Source organism: Pseudophryne corroboree, chromosome 4 (genome assembly GCF_028390025.1).
Source record: "Pseudophryne corroboree isolate aPseCor3 chromosome 4, aPseCor3.hap2, whole genome shotgun sequence".
In the NCBI taxonomy this organism is placed as follows: domain Eukaryota; kingdom Metazoa; phylum Chordata; class Amphibia; order Anura; family Myobatrachidae; genus Pseudophryne; species Pseudophryne corroboree.
In genome coordinates, this window is record NC_086447.1 from 361,153,791 (window position 1) to 361,174,266 (window position 20,476).

General features: G+C 43.3%; 1 protein-coding gene and 2 pseudogenes across 2 annotated transcripts in view; 1 reads left to right on the top strand and 2 right to left on the bottom strand.

Moving 5' to 3' along the window:
• Positions 1-20,476, bottom strand: part of DIS3L2 (DIS3 like 3'-5' exoribonuclease 2) — an 838,626-nt gene that overhangs the window by 47,446 nt on the left and 770,704 nt on the right. The gene's annotated exons all lie outside the window — the stretch shown is intronic.
• On the bottom strand, positions 18,163-18,281 carry LOC134912316 (5S ribosomal RNA; annotated as a pseudogene).
• On the top strand, positions 20,207-20,325 carry LOC134912363 (5S ribosomal RNA; annotated as a pseudogene).

Sequence of the window (20,476 nt, forward strand, 5' to 3'; positions counted from 1 at the left end):
TACTTGTATTATCAGAAATATGTAAAACATTTTTCATAGCCTCAATCATGTAACGTGTGGCTCTACTGGAAGTCACATTCGTCTCTTCATCGTCGACACTGGAGTCAGTATCCATGTCGGCGTCTGTATCTGCCATCTGAGGTAACGGGCGTTTTAGAGCCCCTGATGGCTTTTGAGACGCCTGGACAGGCACAAGCTGAGTAGCCGGCTGTCTCATGTCATCATTTTTGTCACGTAATTCCTTCCATAAGCTCAGCCACTCAGGTGTCGACTCCCTAGGGGGTGACAACTCCATTACAGGCAATTGCTCCGCCTCCACACCATGTTCCTCCTCATACATGTCGACACAATCGTACCAACACACAGCACACACACAGGGAATGCTCTGATAGAGGACAGGACCCCACTAGCCCTTTGGGGAGACAGAGGGAGAGTATGCCAGCACACACCAGAGCGCTATATATATACAGGGATAACCTTATAGAAGTGTTTTTCCCCTAATAGCTGCTGTTTTATTAATACTGCGCCTAATTAGTGCCCCCCTCTCTTTTTTAACCCTTTCTGTAGTGTAGTAACTGCAGGGGAGAGCCAGGGAGCTTCCCTCCAACGGAGCTGTGAGGAAAAATGGCGCCAGTGTGCTGAGGAGATAGGCTCCGCCCCTTTTTCGCGGACTTTTCTCCCGCAATTTTATGGATTCTGGCAGGGGTTAAAATACATCCATATAGCCCTGGGGGTTATATGTGATGTATTTTCGCCAGCCAAGGTGTTTTTATTGCTGCTCAGGGCGCCCCCCCCCAGCGCCCTGCACCCTCAGTGACCGGAGTGTGAAGTGTGCCTGAGGAGCAATGGCGCACAGCTGCAGTGCTGTGCGCTACCTAGGTGAAGACTGATGTCTTCTGCCGCCGATTTTCCGGACCTCTTCTTGCTTCTGGCTCTGTAAGGGGGCCGGCGGCGCGGCTCTGGGACCGGACTCCGAGGCTGGGCCTGTGTTCGGTCCCTCTGGAGCTAATGGTGTCCAGTAGCCTAAGAAGCCCAAGCTGGCTGCAAGCAGGCAGGTTCGCTTCTTCTCCCCTTAGTCCCTCGATGCAGTGAGCCTGTTGCCAGCAGGTCTCACTGAAAATAAAAAACCTAAACTTTTTCTAAGAAACTCAGGAGAGCCTCCTAGAATGCACCCTTCTCGGCCGGGCACAAAAATCTAACTGAGGCTTGGAGGAGGGTCATAGGGGGAGGAGCCAGTGCACACCAGGTAGTCCTAAAGCTTTACTTTTGTGCCCAGTCTCCTGCGGAGCCGCTATTCCCCATGGTCCTTACGGAGTTCCCAGCATCCACTAGGACGTCAGAGAAATATAATTGCCGATAAACTGTAGTGCTTCCTAAAATACATGTTTGGAGAAAGTTCATTTTTCAGTAGGGGGTACCAGCTATGACATGGAAGCGATTACTTCTGTCCCATTTGTAGGAATTACATGCTGTACTGCTGCCACTCCCAGTGTTTAATGTGGGCAGGATTTGTATTAACAGGCAGCATGAGATCCAGCTGGATTCGTGCTTGTTGTCTCTGGTTAATTCACAACCGGAATACATGAAATATGGCAATCAGAATAGTTTGACACAAGCGAGAAATGCAGTTCATGACCGGGAAAATAGTCAGGGAAATTTTATTTAAATAAATAAATAAACCAATAGAAAAATAAAAACACACTGAAGAGCGGAAATTATAAATTCTAGCAGTTATTTGTTACAAGCCATGGGCAACAGTTATAAATGAAGTTTGGAGAGGTTAAGACAATGATTCAGAGGAGCACAGAACCCACCCCCTCAAAGATTAACATTTTCAAGAAAAGAGGATGACTCATGCAACTAAACATTGTAATCTAAACACACACACACAAGGTTTACTAACCATAGTTCAAACAAGACTACAAAGTCTAGGAGCAATAAATCATCATAACACTGCTACTACTGAAAATGATTCAACATAACGAATGACAGATCATTTAAAAAGTGCGGTGTGTATGCACTATCACAATGCCGATGCACTAATCCCCCCCGCACCCCTCAACTGCCGATGCCGGCACCGCGTCCCACAACTAACGATTTAACGCTGCATACACATTGTCTCATGTGTACCCAGCTTACAAATGCTATCAAAAATAGAGGGAGAGAGTCTGAGAAAGAAAAGTAAAGAATTCCAGAGAAAGGGAAAAATCTTGGAAATAGGAGTGGGAGGAGATAATCAGTACGCAGTAGAGGCGGCATGCATTAGTGAGTTAAGTGGACGGGCTGGAGTGTAAAGGGAGATAAGGTCAGAGATGTAAATGGGAGAGGAGTGGGTGAGGACTTTGTAAGTGAGGGTGAGAAGCTTGAATAGGATGCTGAAGGGGAAGGAAGCCAGTGAAGAGCTAACAAGAGCGGAGTTGGACGTAGTAAATTTGTTGAGAAAGGGCAGCAGCACAGAGGATAAATTGGAGTGGAGAGGTGTTTATTCATGCCAGATAGGAGAAGATTATAGTAGTCCAGTCTGGAGATGCCCAGTGAGTGGACAAGGGTCTTAGTGGCATCCTGGGTAAGAAAGGGGCTGATCCTAGATATATATTTTTTGGAGATGGAAACGGCAGATTTGTGAGAGGATCTGAATGTGTGGTTTGAAGGAGAGGAGGAGACAAGGATTTACTCCAAGACAGCGCACTTGGGGTACTGTATGTGTGACGGTGTGTAGTAAAAGTCGGTTAAAGGGTCCTGAGGGGTATGAATGAAGAGAGAGGGTGGACTCCATTCATTTAAACTAGTCCAGGTCTTGGAGGATTGTAGCCTCAGAGAAGGCTACTTAGTACTAGCACCTACATGGGTGCAATTAAAGCCTGTTAGCCTGGACAGGAAGTCTCTCACTGCCTGGGGATCAAGCTGCTGGCTTGCAAAGAGAGACACCATTACTGACTGAAGTCAGTGCACTGGACAGTAGGTCCTTCTCACGGATTCAGTACGATATCACTCTGGTGTTGGCAGGTAGGGCTAACCTTAGAATGGCAGTTGTCTGCATTTCTGCATTCCAGCATCGGTCACATGACCGCTGGCATCCCGACAGCCAGGATGCTAAATGCTTACCCATATCACACATAGAGAGGAAAACCTTGTGTATAGTTAGTGCCCAGACGAGCCTAGAATTTCTGTTTTGTTTTATTTTTGCTGCAAATAAAAATAGCTGAGGCTATTTGCACCAAATACACTGGACTGGCATGTCACTATTTGGGCTGCTGTAAGAAAGTGTATCCATCTATCCTAGGAGATGGCATTGTTACCCCAATCTGCTCACTAACTATCTATCTATCTATCTATACATGGAGAGAGAGGCAGACAAGGAGAGAGAGAGAGAGAGATAGCGGGAGGGGGGTAGTCCAAGGCAGACAGAGGGAGGGGCAAAGGGGGCAAGCAAGAGAGAGAGAGAGAGAGAGAGAGAGGAGATCGGGGCAAGACAGAGTGAGAGCAGGGGTGAGAACCAGACTTGGGGGGGGGCTGCAAGCCAGAGCAAGATACCGACAAACGGAGCATGAGAGACAGAGGGGGAGGGAAAGAAAGTGAGATGCATGCACACAGTACAACTGGATAACCGTATATCAACTATATAGCACTGTATTCATTTAACATTATTTGAGCAGTATTTAAAAGACTATGTAACATTAAGTTTTCCTGTGTTCAATCACCAGTTTGTAAATTGGAATACATGTTTTGGCTGCAACTTATAAACCATATTCATTATGCAAAATAGTATAATGGGTAGGAAAATGTTAATCAAGGGCAATTGTAAACAGTTTACAATAGTTTAAAAAGCTGGCAGGTAGTGTTCTATATATCTGTATCTCCATGGTGTGAGGCGGAGTGAACATATTCATTACTTTCCTCTCCAGCCCCAAGCGGCCTCTTACACTAATAGCATTTTCATGATGACTAATTAACCAGCTAATCTGCACTGGCTGCGGGTCATTTCCCGCGTGGACAGATCTGCATGAGGAGCAGTGTCCGGCCATTAAAGTGTAATTTGCATAAGTATAAATAGCATGGTTGTGGAGCGCTGCTGCCGTACTTGTCAGCATTATGTAAATGAGACACAGCCCAGCTAGCTCCAACATTAACTTCTTAACTGCTACTCACACCAGCATCTATCTTGCTCTTATAATGCCTCAATAACTCCTCCTTTATCAATGAAAAGCCATATAAAGCAATAACTACACCTTATGGCAAGGATAGAAAAACACAAACATGAGACACCGGCCTGGTCATAGACTCTAAATTTCATTCATAAATATACAGACTAAAAATACAGCACTCAAGCAATCTAAACAAATGGAAACTTATGAATGATTGATCAATATTAAATATGAAATCACTTGGAGGAAACAGAATCTGCAAAGCCCTGCAAACCAGAAACCGCTGGATATTTGACAAACTTGGGAGAAGATCACTAAATCTTACAAAAAGGGTAATTTCTAGCCAGATTTAGTGATTCACCATTAATCAAAGTCTGTAATGGCTACTGTAGGGGCTCTCCTATAACACATGGGGAAGTCCAGGATGTTTTAAACGTTCTTCATTTGCTAAAATAAGAATTTACTTACCGATAATTCTATTTCTCATAGTCCGTAGTGGATGCTGGGGACTCCGAAAGGACCATGGGGAATAGCGGCTCCGCAGGAGACTGGGCACAAAGTAAAAGCTTTAGGACTAGCTGGTGTGCACTGGCTCCTCCCCCTATGACCCTCCTCCAAGCCTCAGTTAGGATACTGTGCCCGGACGAGCGTACACAATAAGGAAGGATTTTGAATCCCGGGTAAGACTCATACCAGCCACACCAATCACACCGTACAACTTGTGATCTGAACCCAGTTAACAGCATGATAACAGAAGGAGCCTCTGAAAAGATGGCTCACAACAACAATAACCCGATTTTTGTAACAATAACTATGTACAAGTAATGCAGACAATCCGCACTTGGGATGGGCGCCCAGCATCCACTACGGACTATGAGAAATAGAATTATCGGTAAGTAAATTCTTATTTTCTCTAACGTCCTAGTGGATGCTGGGGACTCCGAAAGGACCATGGGGATTATACCAAAGCTCCCAAACGGGCGGGAGAGTGCGGATGACTCTGCAGCACCGAATGAGAGAACTCCAGGTCCTCCTCAGCCAGGGTATCAAATTTGTAGAATTTAGCAAACGTGTTTGCCCCTGACCAAGTAGCTGCTCGGCAAAGTTGTAAAGCCGAGACCCCTCGGGCAGCCGCCCAAGATGAGCCCACTTTCCGTGTGGAATGGGCTTTTACAGATTTTGGCTGTGGCAGGCCTGCCACAGAATGTGCAAGCTGAATTGTACTACAAATCCAACGAGCAATCGTCTGCTTAGAAGCAGGAGCACCCAGCTTGTTGGGTGCATACAGGATAAACAGCGAATCAGATTTTCTGACTCCAGTCGTCCTGGAAACATATATTTTCAGGGCCCTGACTACGTCCAGCAACTTGGAATCCTCCAAGTCCCTAGTAGCCGCAGGCACCACAATAGGCTGGTTTAAGTGAAATGCTGAAACCACCTTAGGAAGAAATTGAGGACGAGTCCTCAATTCTGCCCTGTCCGTATGAAAAATTAGGTAAGGGCTTTTATAGGATAAAGCCGCCAATTCTGAGACACGCCTGGCTGAAGCCAGGGCTAACAGCATTACCACTTTCCATGTGAGATATTTTAAGTCCACAGTGGTGAGTGGTTCAAACCAATGTGATTTTAGGAATCACAAAACTACATTGAGATCCCAAGGTGCCACTGGAGGCACAAAAGGAGGCTGTATATGCAGTACTCCCTTGACAAACGTCTGAACTTCAGGAACAGAAGCAAGTTCTTTTTGGAAGAATATTGACAGGGCCGAAATTTGAACCTTAATGGACCCTAATTTGAGGCCCATAGACAGTCCTGTTTGCAGGAAATGCAGGAAACGACCCAGTTGAAATTCCTCTGTAGGGGCCTTCCTGGCCTCGCACCACGCAACATATTTACGCCAAATACGGTGATAATGTTGTATGGTTACATCCTTCCTGGCTTTGATCAGGGTAGGGATGACTTCATCCGGAATGCCTTTTTCCTTCAGGATCCGGCGTTCAACCGCCATGCCGTCAAACTCAGCCGCGGTAAGTCTTGGAACAGACATGGTCCCTGCTGGAGCAGGTCCTTTCTTAGAGGTAGAGGCCACGGGTCTTCCGTGAGCATCTCTTGAATTTCCGGGTACCAAGTCCTTCTTGGCCAATCCGGAGCCACGAGTATAGTCTTTACTCCTCTCCTTCTTATGATTCTCAGTACTTTTGGTATGAGAGGAAGAGGAGGGAACACATACACTGACTGGTACACCCACGGTGTTACCAGAGCGTCCACAGCTATTGCCTGAGGGTCCCTTGACCTGGCGCAATATCTGTCCAGTTTTTTGTTGAGGCGGGACGCCATCATGTCCACCTTTGGTTTTTCCCAACGGTTCACAATCATGTGGAAGACTTCTGGGTGAAGTCCCCACTCCCCCGGGTGAAGATCGTGTCTGCTGAGGAAGTCTGCTTCCCAGTTGTCCACTCCCGGAATGAACACTGCTGACAGTGCTATCACATGATTTTCCGCCCAGCGAAGAATCCTTGCCACTTCCATCATTGCCCTCCTGCTTGTTTACGTGGGCGACTGCCGTGATGTTGTCCGACTGGATCAACACCGGCTGACCCTGAAGCAGAGGTCTTGCCTGACTTAGGGCATTGTAAATGGCCCTTAGTTCCAGGATATTTATGTGAAGTGACGTTTCCATGCTTGACCACAAGCCCTGGAAATTTCTTCCCTGTGTGACTGCTCCCCAGCCTCTCAGGCTGGCATCCGTGGTCACCAGGACCCAATCCTGAATGCCGAATCTGCGGCCCTCTAGGAGATGAGCACTCTGTAACCACCACAGGAGAGACACCCTTGTCCTTGGAGACAGGGTTATCCGCTGATGCATTTGAAGATGCGATCCGGACCATTTGTCCAGCAGATCCCACTGAAAAGTTCTTGCGTGGAATCTGCCGAATGGAATCGCTTCGTAAGAAGCCACCATCTTTCCCAGGACCCTTGTGCATTGATGTACTGACACTTGGCCTGGTCTTAGGAGGTTCCTGACTAGGTCGGATAACTCCTTGGCTTTCTCCTCCGGGAGAAACACCTTTTTCTGTACTGTGTCCAGAATCATCCCTAGGAACAGCAGACGTGTCGTCGGAATCAGCTGCGATTTTGGAATATTTAGAATCCATCCGTGCTGTCGTAGTACTACTTGAGATAGTGCTACTCCGACCTCTAACTGTTCTCTGGACCTTGCCCTTATCAGGAGATCGTCCAAGTAAGGGATAATTAAGACGCCTTTTCTTCGAAGAAGAATCATCATTTCGGCCATTACCTTGGTAAAGACCCGGGGTGCCGTGGACAATCCAAACGGCAGCGTCTGAAACTGATAGTGACAGTTCTGTACCACAAACCTGAGGTACCCTTGGTGAGAAGGGCAAATTGGGACATGGAGGTAAGCATCCTTGATGTCCAGAGACACCATATAGTCCCCTTCTTCCAGGTTCGCTATCACTGCTCTGAGTGACTCCATCTTGAACTTGAACCTTTTTATGTAAGTGTTCAAGGATTTCAGATTTAAAATGGGTCTCACCGAGCCGTCCGGCTTCGGTACCACAAACAGCGTGGAATAATACCCCTTTCCCTGTTGTAGGAGGGGTACCTTGATTATCACCTGCTGGGAATACAGCTTGTGAATGGCTTCCAATACCGTCTCCCTGTCGGGGGGAGACGTTGGTAAAGCAGACTTCAGGAACCGGCGAGGGGGAGACGTCTCGAATTCCAATTTGTACCCCTGAGATACTACCTGCAGGATCCAGGGGTCCACTTGCGAGTGAGCTGTCTGCTGCAGTCTTTTTCCCCTTCCTCTGCCCCGGGGCAGATATGAGTGGCCTTTTGCCCGCTTGCCCTTATGGGGACGAAAGGACTGAGCCTGAAAAGACGGTATCTTTTTCTGCTGCGAGGTGACTTGGGGTAAAAAGGTGGATTTTCCAGCCGTTGCCGTGGCCACCAGGTCCGATAGACCGACCCCGAATAACTCCTCCCCTTTATACGGCAATACTTCCATATGCCGTTTGGAATCCGCATCCCCTGACCACTGTCGCGTCCATAATCCTCTTCTGGCAGAAATGGACATCGCACTTACTCTTGATGCCAGAGTGCAAATATCCCTCTGTGCATCTCGCATATATAGAAATGCATCCTTTAAATGCTCTATAGTCAATAATATATTGTCCCTGTCCAGGGTATCAATATTTTCAGTCAGGGAATCCGACCAAGCCATCCCAGCACTGCACATCCAGGCTGAGGCGATTGCTGGTCGCAGTATAATACCAGTATGTGTGTATATACTTTTAAGGATATTTTCCAGCTTCCTATCAGCTGGTTCCTTGAGGGCGGCCGTATCAGGAGACGGTAACGCCACTTGTTTTGATAAGCGTGTGAGCGCCTTATCTACGCTAGGGGGTGTTTCCCAACGCGCCCTAACCTCTGGCGGGAAAGGGTATAATGCCAATAATTTTTTAGAAATTAGCAGTTTTTTATCGGGGGAAACCCACGCTTCATCACACACCTCATTTAATTCATCTGATTCAGGAAAAACTACGGGTAGTTTTTTCACACCCCACATAATACCCTTTTTTGTGGTACTTGTAGTATCAGAAATGTTCAAAACCTCCTTCATTGCCGTGATCATGTAACGTGTGGCCCTACTGGAAAATACGTTTGTTTCCTCACCGTCGACACTGGAGTCAGTGTCCGTGTCAGTGTCTGTATCGACCTGAGGTAACGGGCGTTTTATAGCCCCTGACGGTGTTTGAGACGCCTGTACAGGTATTAACTGATTTGCTGGCTGTCTCATGTCGTCAACAGTCTTTTGTAAAGTGCCGACACTATCACGTAATTCTTTCCATAAGACCATCCAGTCAGGTGTCGACTCCCTAGGGGGTGACATCACTAACACAGGCAATTGCTCCGCCTCCACACCATTTTCCTCCTCATACATGTCGACACAGCGTACCGACACACAGCACACACACAGGGAATGCTCTGATAGAGGACAGGACCCCACTAGCCCTTTGGGGAGACAGAGGGAGAGTTTGCCAGCACACACCAGAGCGCTATATATATATATACAGGGATAACCTTATATAAGTGTTTTTCCCTAATATAGCTGTTGTATATATTAATATGCCAATTTAGTGCCCCCCCTCTCGTTTTACCCTGTTTCTGTAGTGCAGGACTGCAGGGGATTGTCAGGGAGCCTTCCTCCAACGGAGCTGTGAGGAAAAAATGGCGCTTGTGTGCTGAGGAGATAGGCTCCGCCCCTTTTTCGGCGGCCTTTCTCACGCTTTTTTGTGGAAAACTGGCAGGGGTTAAATACATCCATATAGCCCAGGAGCTATATGTGATGTATTTTTAGCCATTTAAGGTATTTTCATTGCGTCCCAGGGCGCCCCCCCCAGCGCCCTGCACCCTCAGTGACCGGAGTGTGAAGTGTGCTGAGAGCAATGGCGCACAGCTGCGGTGCTGTGCGCTACCTTATTGAAGACAGGACGTCTTCTGCCGCCGATTTTCCGGACCTCTTCACTCTTCTGGCTCTGTAAGGGGGCCGGCGGCGCGGCTCCGGGACCCATCCATGGCTGGGCCTGTGATCGTCCCTCTGGAGCTAATGTCCAGTAGCCTAAGAAGCCCAATCCACTCTGCACGCAGGTGAGTTCGCTTCTTCTCCCCTTAGTCCCTCGATGCAGTGAGCCTGTTGCCAGCAGGTCTCACTGAAAATAAAAAAAACCTATTTAAACTTTTACTCTAAGCAGCTCAGGAGAGCCACCTAGATTGCACCCTTCTCGTTCGGGCACAAAATCTTAACTGAGGCTTGGAGGAGGGTCATAGGGGGAGGAGCCAGTGCACACCAGCTAGTCCTAAAGCTTTTACTTTGTGCCCAGTCTCCTGCGGAGCCGCTATTCCCCATGGTCCTTTTGGAGTCCCCAGCATCCACTAGGACGTTAGAGAAATTCTGTTTCCACTTATTGTTTAGAACCTTTCCCTTCTTTGTCCACATGCCAACCCCATACAGCCACATGGCATCTAATCTGACACAGCTGAAGCAGATGGGTGCTGCGACGGGGCAGGGTGGGGGAGCAATATCGCACGTCGGAACATGGAGGATGTCGCATGCGACGCATGGGAGCGTGCATCGCATGCAATATCGTGTGTACACATTATGGGGTATATTCAATTAGGGTCGGATCCATTCCGACATGCATTTGTCGGAATGGATCCGACAACCACTATTCAAACCCATCTCAATTCGACTTTAAAAAAAAGTCGAATTGAGATGAGACCTGTGAGTGGAGGAGAGGGGGGAGACCAGCGGGGAGAGCCGCGGGCAGACAGAGGAGAGCAGCGCTGCAGAAGGATGTCTCACAAATGCTTGACCTCACGGCAGTGTCCACCCGGCTCCAGCAAGCGTGGCCTCACTTGCTGGAGCCGGGTGGACTCTGCCGTGAGCGGCGCGGCTGTGAGAATTCCTGCTGCAGCGCTGCTCTCCCCTGTATGCCCGCGGCTGTCCCGCCTCTCCTCCTGTAAAGTCCCTCATCTCAGTCCGACATTTATTTTTATGTCGGACTGAGATGGTCAGAAAGGGGGCCAAATCCTGTCGAATTTGGTCCCGTTCACGTACTATTCGACAAGTCGAATTCCCCGACTTGTCGAATAAAAACAGCTGGGATTGAATAGGTCGAATCACGATTCGACCTTAAAAAGTCGAAAAAACTGCTCTCTTTTCGACAGACGGCAGTTTTCGACCCTAATTGAATATATGATATGCATACCATATTCGACCGTAATTGAATATATGATATATGCATACGATATGATATCGTATGCGAACATACAATATCAGCCGAATTGCATGCAAAATCACATAATGTGTACACAGCCTAAGGGTCCCCTCATTTTTCATCCATGCAATTTCCTTTTGTTTTATTATTAAAAATATTTGGTTGTATCAAAAAAACTATTTGATTTCTTTTAACTATAGAATGAACAATGATTGATGCAAATTACTTTTGTTTGTTTCAATTACTTCAGAGAAAAATAAAGCGTTCTCTTTAGGTGGAAGGATACCAACAATTTTGCCTATGTCTGTATGCTTACTTAAGAAGCAATTCTAAAAAATTGTAATTAAGCAGGAACATCGGAAAAGCTTTAACTGCCACCACCATGTACCCATTATAGTTTTTACATGTATTTTATGATGCTATAACCCACTGGGATGTTGTGACGTTGATGGTCATGGCCAGAGCCAGTCCTAGACATAGGCAAACTAGGCAAATGCCTAGGGGCACAAGCAGCTTCTGCTGATTAAAATGATATGCGGCATGCCTATATTCTGTGTGTGACTGTGGCTGTATCTGCATACAAAATGCTAAGTTACAGTGTATTCCTGGAAATCACTGTAAGGAGTAATGTATATCAGGTAAAGTGGTACTACTGTGTGATGCAATGTGAATTAGGGACACTATTGTATGATAAAATGTGAATAAAGTTGCACTACTTTGCGGCGTCATTTCAATTGAGGGTACTATTGTGTGGCCATTCTTTCCAAAAGAACACGCCCCTTTTTGGGCTGTGCGCCAAATGTGTACACTGTTCCTATTTAAAATATAGGGGGTAGGAACACCAAAATGAGGACTACTATGGGTGAGGGATCATGGTGCAGAGTCAGAGGCGGAACTAGCGGTGGTGCTAGGCGGCACCAGCCAAAATCTTGCCTAGGGCATCATATTGGTTAGGGCCGGCTCTGGTCATGGCTTAGGGCACACCAAGCATTTCATGCCTTAGTTTCATCGCTGGCTGTGGTCATTTTACATTTTTGAAGTACAAGTATACATGGTCTGAGGACTTCTGGATCAATTATGGATTATTATAAAAAAAAAAAAAAGTATAAAACCAGAGGTCTTACACACAAGTAGTACTAATACATGGCAGTATAGTGTGCTATAAAGCACACTTGTTACTGTACTGTAAATTAAAGAAATTAAAACTGAGATCTGCAGTATATGGAAGTTTACAGTAGAAGGGCACAATATACCATATTATATCCTTGTATCCTCCCTTTGTAATTATGCAGTACAAATACTGAAAAGATAAGAAAATTCTTGTTAAAATAGTTTAGCTACTTTCTATTTTGGTGTCAGTAAATGTGCTTGCAGAGCTTACCATTCAGCACAGTGCCAATGTTTGCCCTATTACTCTCCTGTCATTCTTTCTGAGGCGCTATGAGGGGGTTGCGGCCGCTTGACATGGATTTTAGGTTACCTCAGAGTTTAGGAGGTAAAGTTAACACACATAGCGTAGATGCAGAGTGAGGGATGCCTCGTCACTCCTGGTGTTTGCTGTCATGTAGGACACAGTAAGGTTTAGTTTTGACTCAACCCAGACTCAAAGAATAATATTGTGCGATTGGAATACAGGTTGAGTATCCCTTATCCAAAATGCTTGGGACCAGAGGTATTTTGGATATGGGATTTTTCCGTATTTTGGAATAATTGCATACCATAATGAGATATCATGGTGTTGGGACATAAATCTAAGCACAGAATGCATTTATGTTACATATACACCTTAAACACACAGCCTGAAGGTCATTGTAGCCAATATTTTTTGTAACTTTGTGCATTAAACAAAGTGTGTGTACATTCACACAATTCATGTATGTTTCAAATACACCTTATACACACAGCCTGAAGGTAATTTAATACAATATTTTTAATAACTTTGTGTATTAAACAAAGTTTGTATACATTGAGCCATCAAAAAACAAAGGTTTCACTGTCTCACTCTCACTAAAAAAAGTCCGTATTTCGGAATATTCCGTATTTCGGAATATTTGGATATGGGATACTCAACCTGTATATCATAATAGCATTTTAAGATCCAAACTGTACTTAAGTAGTTGTTAATGAGATTGCGTGACTTTAATATATTGTAACAGTATGTAAGTGCAAATACAGGTTGAGTATCCCTTATCCAAAATCCCTCATTTTTGGTTCCCCTACTGAGATAATGACACATATATATGTATATTATATTATCTATCTATATATCTATTTATACACATACTATATATGTCATTATCTCAGTAGTGACCCAAAAATGAGGGATTTTGAGTTTTGGATAAGGCATACTCAACCTGTATATATTTATGTTGGCTGCACCCACTCTTACTTCAGAGGAGGGTCACTCTCTCTTTATCCCTCTTAATTTATGCTATGAGGTAAGAGGATCGCATTTACTCTTAAAGGGCAAGTAAACATTTACAGTAGCTGAAGAGATACCATAGTATTTCCATTGCTTGTTATAAGAGGAGGGATTACACTACTGTTATGAGCCAGTGTACACAGTCCATGATGCCCTGACTATGTGCGATCACATGTGAAATGCCTAAAGCTACAGTACTGTACCTATCATTAGTAAAGTGACCCTGGAAGTTATTTAAAACGTTGGCAACTATTTTATATTGAGATCCACTAAATTATTACAATGATTCTGCTCCCAAGTAGCAGGGCAGCAGGTCAGACAAACTCTATGATACTACTCAACGCTATCTCACGGCAAGAGTCCCAGTGCAATAACAGAAGCATCAAATGAGTCTGTAAGTGGAAAACTCCACGGTGTAGATTACTAAAGTTTTTAAAAAAAGAGACGTTGTGGTGTTTCCTATGGCAACCAGATTCTAAAATTTTCTATATTGCAATAGAGAAATAATAGCCAAAATCTGATTGGTTGATATGGGAAACGCCTCCACTTTACATTTTTGTAAGTAACATGGGTTCCAGTACAAAGCGTCACATGGAGTTAAAGCCACAGCAGGGACATCTAAACAGCTGTAAACTAGTACAAACTTAATGCAAGCTTCACTAGAGACCCTAATGTAGGCTATCTGCATACTGGATCAATTAAGTCCACTAAAGGGCACCAATGAGAGGACAGCAGTACAGTTAATCATCCACAGATAATCCAGAGAAAAATGTACACTGATCAAGTGCATGAGATTTATTGTTACACTATTTGTAATAATCAACCAGGGAGAGTTTGGTAGTCTGTCATTGTGAAATACTATACCGCAAACAGATGTTCTTTGCACTGAATTCACCCCTGCTACAGTAGTGTTCTGCACAGCATTGTATTCATAGCTTAACCATGCTTATTTAGCCTCTTACCTTCCAAACACCAACTCTTATACCTTTTCCTTCACTCGCTAAGTAGCATGACACACTAGTTCTGTCCCATTGCCTAGTGACATTAATTTGTGTTGCACAAGAGTGATTAACCCTTGATGGCTTAAGTAAAACTGGCCAACCTATAAAGTGTCCAGCTCAGACAGATAAAAATGGAGGCAGTCATATGCCATTTCAGGAATGGAACTTTTTAACATATTACACTTCTGGGATACATTTCACCAGAGATTATCAAATACTGTCAAATCTCTAAGAAAGGGAAAAAAAAAAAAAAAAGGATGACAGGTATCTGGCGCCACTATTGCGTCACGCTTCAAATTTTATAGTATCTGGCAGCACTACTGCATCACACTTCAATTTAGTTTACATAGCAACTTTTTATTAAAGTTTTCAAAGCAGGATAAAAGGAATGGGGGAAGGAAAGGACAAAAGGCAAAAAGGGTAAGATGGGGGGTGGACTGGGGGGGGAAGTTACATGTGCAAATCAAAACACGTCTCAACCAAACTATAGCATGACATAGTAGATAAGAATAGTAGTACAGAGTAAAAACATTTAGTCCTGTCATTACAAATAGACTTTAATAACCTCACTAGTCTCATATATCCGAACACAAGAGGACTAATTGTACCCGGGAAACAATCTATTTCCAAAAAACAAGTTAAAAGCGGTAAGTCAGTGGCTGAGGTGCTTTATGAAATGATAACCGAGGGGACCAGGTGGAGGAGATGAACGCTGATTTATTGTTAACACTGGAAATAAGTTCCATTTGATAAGTGACCCAGATGGGTGCTTTGATGGAGGTCAGCGAGGCGGGTAAAAGCGATTTCCAGAGAAACTCCATTTATCACATTTAATATATGACATATAAGTTTTTGTGTGGGTCTGGAGACCCCATTTATTGGGCAAGAGAGAATATGTGGGATTACATCAGTAACTTGATGAATGAGACTGTGGATTGCCGCCCAAACAGGGGGTTGAATTGGATATAAGGAGCAAGGTACCCATCCAACTGCATAACCGCCAGCATAGTCCAGAGGTGGCTTGGAATATTTTATGCAACTGCTGTAGTACCATGTACCACTAAAAATATATTTTCAATGAAATTTTGCGGTGGCAGACCAAAGTTGCTGAGGATACCAGGCTGGATTAAAGCTGTTTCCAGATATCCAATCCCGGTGTTTCCCCCGTGTCACATGCCCAGGATTCTTTGCGGGAAGCCAAGGGAGGAGAATCACGAGAAAGCAAGAGGCAGTAGATAGTGGAGAGCAAACCTCTAGCGGAAGAGTGGAGGAAGCATAGTGATTCAAGTGTAGTTCTCATTTAAGTTCCTCTTAGGTGGATTAATCATTAGCTGAAATATAAAAATGCCGTATTTGCAGGTACTGAAAAAAGCATTGAGAAGAGAGGAGATACCTCTCCCGAAGGTCTGCAGAGAGAGGAAAGAACGTAATATGGCAATATCACTTAGAAACAAGATACCCTTTCCTATCCATGGAGAAAATGACTAAAGCCAGGAGGGAAATCCGGGTTGACTCCTAGAGATCGAAGGGAGGGCGGTGAAGATAAGAGTGCAAAGTTCTTTGTTGACTTATCCCAGATTGTGGTTGTAAGGGCTATAGTTGGAAATTTAAACATAGGTGGTGTCCTACGCGGTCGAGAGATCCACAATATAGATTAAATAAAATCAGATTAAAGTAGGACCCACCTATGAGAGGCTGGATCAGATTGCCAGAGCACGCCCCGAGCAACCCACTTCAAAATTTATGTATTAAAAAAATTGCTTATAATACCTTCAAAAATCATACTAAAATGAACTTCCTCTATGAATCTTAAAGTTAGCTAAATGCTGTGCAGGAGGATGCTTAAGCTTGTAAAATGACAGTAACAATGCATTGTGATCCGAAGTAACAGACAAATAGTGTGATGATTGAGAAAAATCCCTCTCATCAAAAACATGCTGATAAGAAATAAAACTATATATTCGTTATATATATTATATATATGTGATTGCAAGAGAATGCTGCGCCACTTGTGATACCACAGACTCCCAATTATAAAAAAACTCCCAGTTTGGGCGTCAGCTGCCCCCTAAGGAAACGGCAATGGTAAGTTGCCGCAAACGAAGGATAGGAATACCGGATAGGGGTATAAGCGACCTGAGGTGTTTGTATGTGACCAAGTGTAATAAATATATAAAAGATATATAAAAATATAATATCAATTTATTTCACAACATTAAGAATGAATTAAAGTACAATACAAATGAGAGAGACAATTTTTTGTAAAAGTTAAAAAATGAGAGTCCTTTACATAAAATATGGTTCTAAAAAAACTTTTTTTTTAAAAAGGGAATGGACATATGTTAAATCCTCAATTAAAGTGCAAATTGTCTGTGCAAATAAACTAATTTAAAATGTGGAATAATAGCATATATAGTCTTAACTGATATAGCAGGAGGTCTCTGGGTGAAGGCCCAACGCGTTTCGTCTCCAAGACTTCTTCATGGGGTAAGTGACAAGGTATAGTTGAGCTCCTATATATACCCCCCTAATTGGGAGTTAAGTGATGACATCATATCCTGTCTAGGTTAATACATATTCATTAGAAAGTTTCTACTTGCTGCAGCATAATTGTATTCCTTATTGGTAGCTGCCATTATTAAATGCAGCATGACATAAACAGTGTAGATTAGTAAATAAAAGAATTTGGGCATTAGAACAGATGATCCCGGACAGGCGCGGTACTTCCGTCACACTTCCGGTGTATGAAAAGTCCGTATGCGCATGCGAGCCGTCTTAGTACAGTTCCCCGCTTCCGGTTGCGCTTGTGTAGCGGCGTGACGACATCTTTGTGTGTTCGGCTGCATACATTTCCTTCTCCATCTTATTGGTTACTTCTGGCACATGATTTCTCAGTCCCGGAATTGACATGTATTGGAACGCACGGGTGGACCGCATCACGTGACCCGGATACTCGGCTTTGCTTTGTTGTCATGGAGACGTTCTCCATGTTCTCTTATGGTTTTTCTTAGAAGCATACATTGCCCGGACATGGTCCCCAAAGAGATATAAATAAAGATATGTTTAGAGAATTTATATTTACAGCGTTTTGCACTTGTAAAACGGATATCATACTCATGAAGATTTTATGTTTATGTTATTGCTCGACATTACGTACATACTTATGTATAATAGGCTAGATACTATGTATTATATTTGATATTCAGACAATAATTAAGGGAAGAATTGTATGTCTTTTAGGGGATAGACAAATAATGATTAAGAGAATATATATAAATATAGTCATATAAAAATGCATATATATATATATTTGTGTGCTAATACACATACAAGGAACTGTATATAAGGGTATACATAAAAAGAAAAATATATAAAAGGAAGAAGAAAGGTAAGTGAAAGGGGGGGGGGGGAGTTTTATGAGAAAGACTCAATTTCGTTAAAAAGTGAACTAGTGGTGTGGAAATTTTTATTATATAAAAGATGATAATAAATAAAATAAAAATTATTACAAAAATAAAAATTATTGCGTGATATTTGCTGAGTGCTGTGTCTGCCATTTAGTTGAAGGTGCCAATGAACTAAGAATTGGTGATCTAATAAAGTGCAGTTGCCTTAATTAAGTGGCCTGTTTGGTGAGGTACTATTGCCTTAGTGCATGCTTGGATATATCGTGATCCTAATGTACTACGAAAAGTGTTATTACGTATTTATGAGGCTTATACCTACATTATGTGATCAAGTGTTCTATAAACATCAGTCGCGATTGGACATTAGGAGGTTGCCTTTTACTTTCAGTACAGTACCTAATATTCCCAATGGGTCGCCCCTTTTGGTACTAGTCAGGCCCAACACTGCTTCGCTTCCAAGTTCGGTTGAGATTGGGCCTTTCCAGTGTGGTTTGACTGTATTTCTTTCGTACGCAACAATAATGCCAACACGATATGTAATATAATTTTATTTTCCATTATTTTATCAGTGAGGTGCTACATATATACATGTGAAATAGTGAGGAGTGCAGAGGAAAGTTCTAGATATTTTCAGAAAATCTTCAACGACACCTTTACAGAAACGGAGCGATTTCATAGTTTTCGTTCAGGCCAAGTGGATGCATGGTTTTTAACTGGAAAATCCAGAACATCTCTCGTTGTGATAGCTTGATTGCCAAATCTCCTCCTCTCTCTCCAAGTTTAACCAGTTCCATCGCCTTGAAGGTCAGTTCTTCTGGATTCGAGTTGTGTTTCTCAGTGAAGTGCCTTGAAATGGTATGGCTATCAACTTTATAATTAATATTGCGGACGTGTTCTTGTATCCGGAGTTTGAGTTGTCTCTTCGTCTTTCCCACATACTTTTTTCCACACGTGCATTCCAGTAAATAAATCACCGATGAGTTGTTACAGTTGATAAAATCCTTGATTTTGTATTCCTTCTGGTTTCCCATGTCGCTAAAATTTCTCCGATTGGGATGTAGGAATTTGCAAACGTTACAACGACCACACTTGTAAGATCCAACGCATCTGGGTATCATCATAGTGTTCTCTGTTTTAGTTTTAAGCATGCTTGGTGCCAATAGATCCTTCAAGTTCTTTGATTTTTTGTATACTATTTCTGGGCGTGGCGGGAGAATCTCTCTTAGTACCGGGTCCATTAACAGGATTCCCCAGTGTGTTTTAAATGATTTCCTTATCAGGTCCTCGTGACGATTGTATGTGGTTACAAATGCTGTGGATTCTTTCTTTGTGCACTTTGTCTTGTAAACAAGCAGATTAGGTAAAGCTACCTCCACTTTAAGAGTAATCACCTCAGAAAATGGAAAAGTAACATTCCATATTCACAGTTTCATAGATTAAGAAGAAATTGCAGTGACCTGAAAGAGTGTGAAGAACAGTTGGAGACATACAAGGAAAGATTCAAGCAGAAAGAGTACCCACCCGACATCTTAGAAAAAGCTCTCATTAGAACAAAATGTCTCAAGAGGGAAGATCTGCTTGTTTACAAGACAAAGTGCACAAAGAAAGAATCCACAGCATTTGTAACCACATACAATCGTCACGAGGACCTGATAAGGAAATCATTTAAAACACACTGGGGAATCCTGTTAATGGACCCGGTACTAAGTGAGATACTCCCACCACGCCCAGAAATAGTATACAAAAAAATCAAAGAACTTGAAGGATCTATTGGCACCAAGCATGCTTAAAACTAAAACAGAGAACACTATGATGATACCCAGATGCGTTGGATCTTACAAGTGTGGTCGTTGTAACGTTTGCAAATTCCTACATCCCAATCGGAGAAGTTTTAGCGACATGGGAAACCAGAAGGAATACAAAATCAAGGATTTTAGCAACTGTAACAACTCATCTGTGATTTATTTACTGGAATGCACGTGTGGAAAAAAGTATGTGGGAAAGACGAAGAGACAACTCAAACTCAGGATACAAGAACACGTCCGCAATATTAAGAATAAAGTTGATAGCCATACCATTTCAAGGCACTTCACTGAGAAACACAACTCGAATCCAGAAGAACTGACCTTCAAGGCGATAGAACTGGTTAAACTTGGAGAGAGAGGAGGAGATTTGGCAATCAAGCTATCACAACGAGAGATGTTCTGGATTTTCCAGTTAAAAACCATGCATCCACTTGGCCTGAACGAAAAACTATGAAATCGCTCTGTTTCTGTAAAGGTGTCGTTGAAGATTTTCTGAAAATATCTAGAACTTTCCTCTGCACTCCTCACTATTTCACATGTATATATGTAGCACCTCACTGATAAAATAATGGAAAATAAAATGATATTACATATCGTGTTGGCATTATTGTTGCGTACGAAAGAAATACAGTCAAACCACACTGGAAAGGCCCAATCTCAACCGAACTTGGAAGCAAAGCAGTGTTGGGCCTGACTAGTACCAAAAGGGGCGACCCATTGGGAATATTAGGTACTGTACTGAAAGTAAAAGGCAACCTCCTAATGTCCAATCGCGACGGATGTTTATAGAACACTTGATCACATAATGTAGGTATAAGCCTCATAAATACGTAATAACACTTTTCGTAGTACATTAGGATCACGATATATCCAAGCATGCACTAAGGCAATAG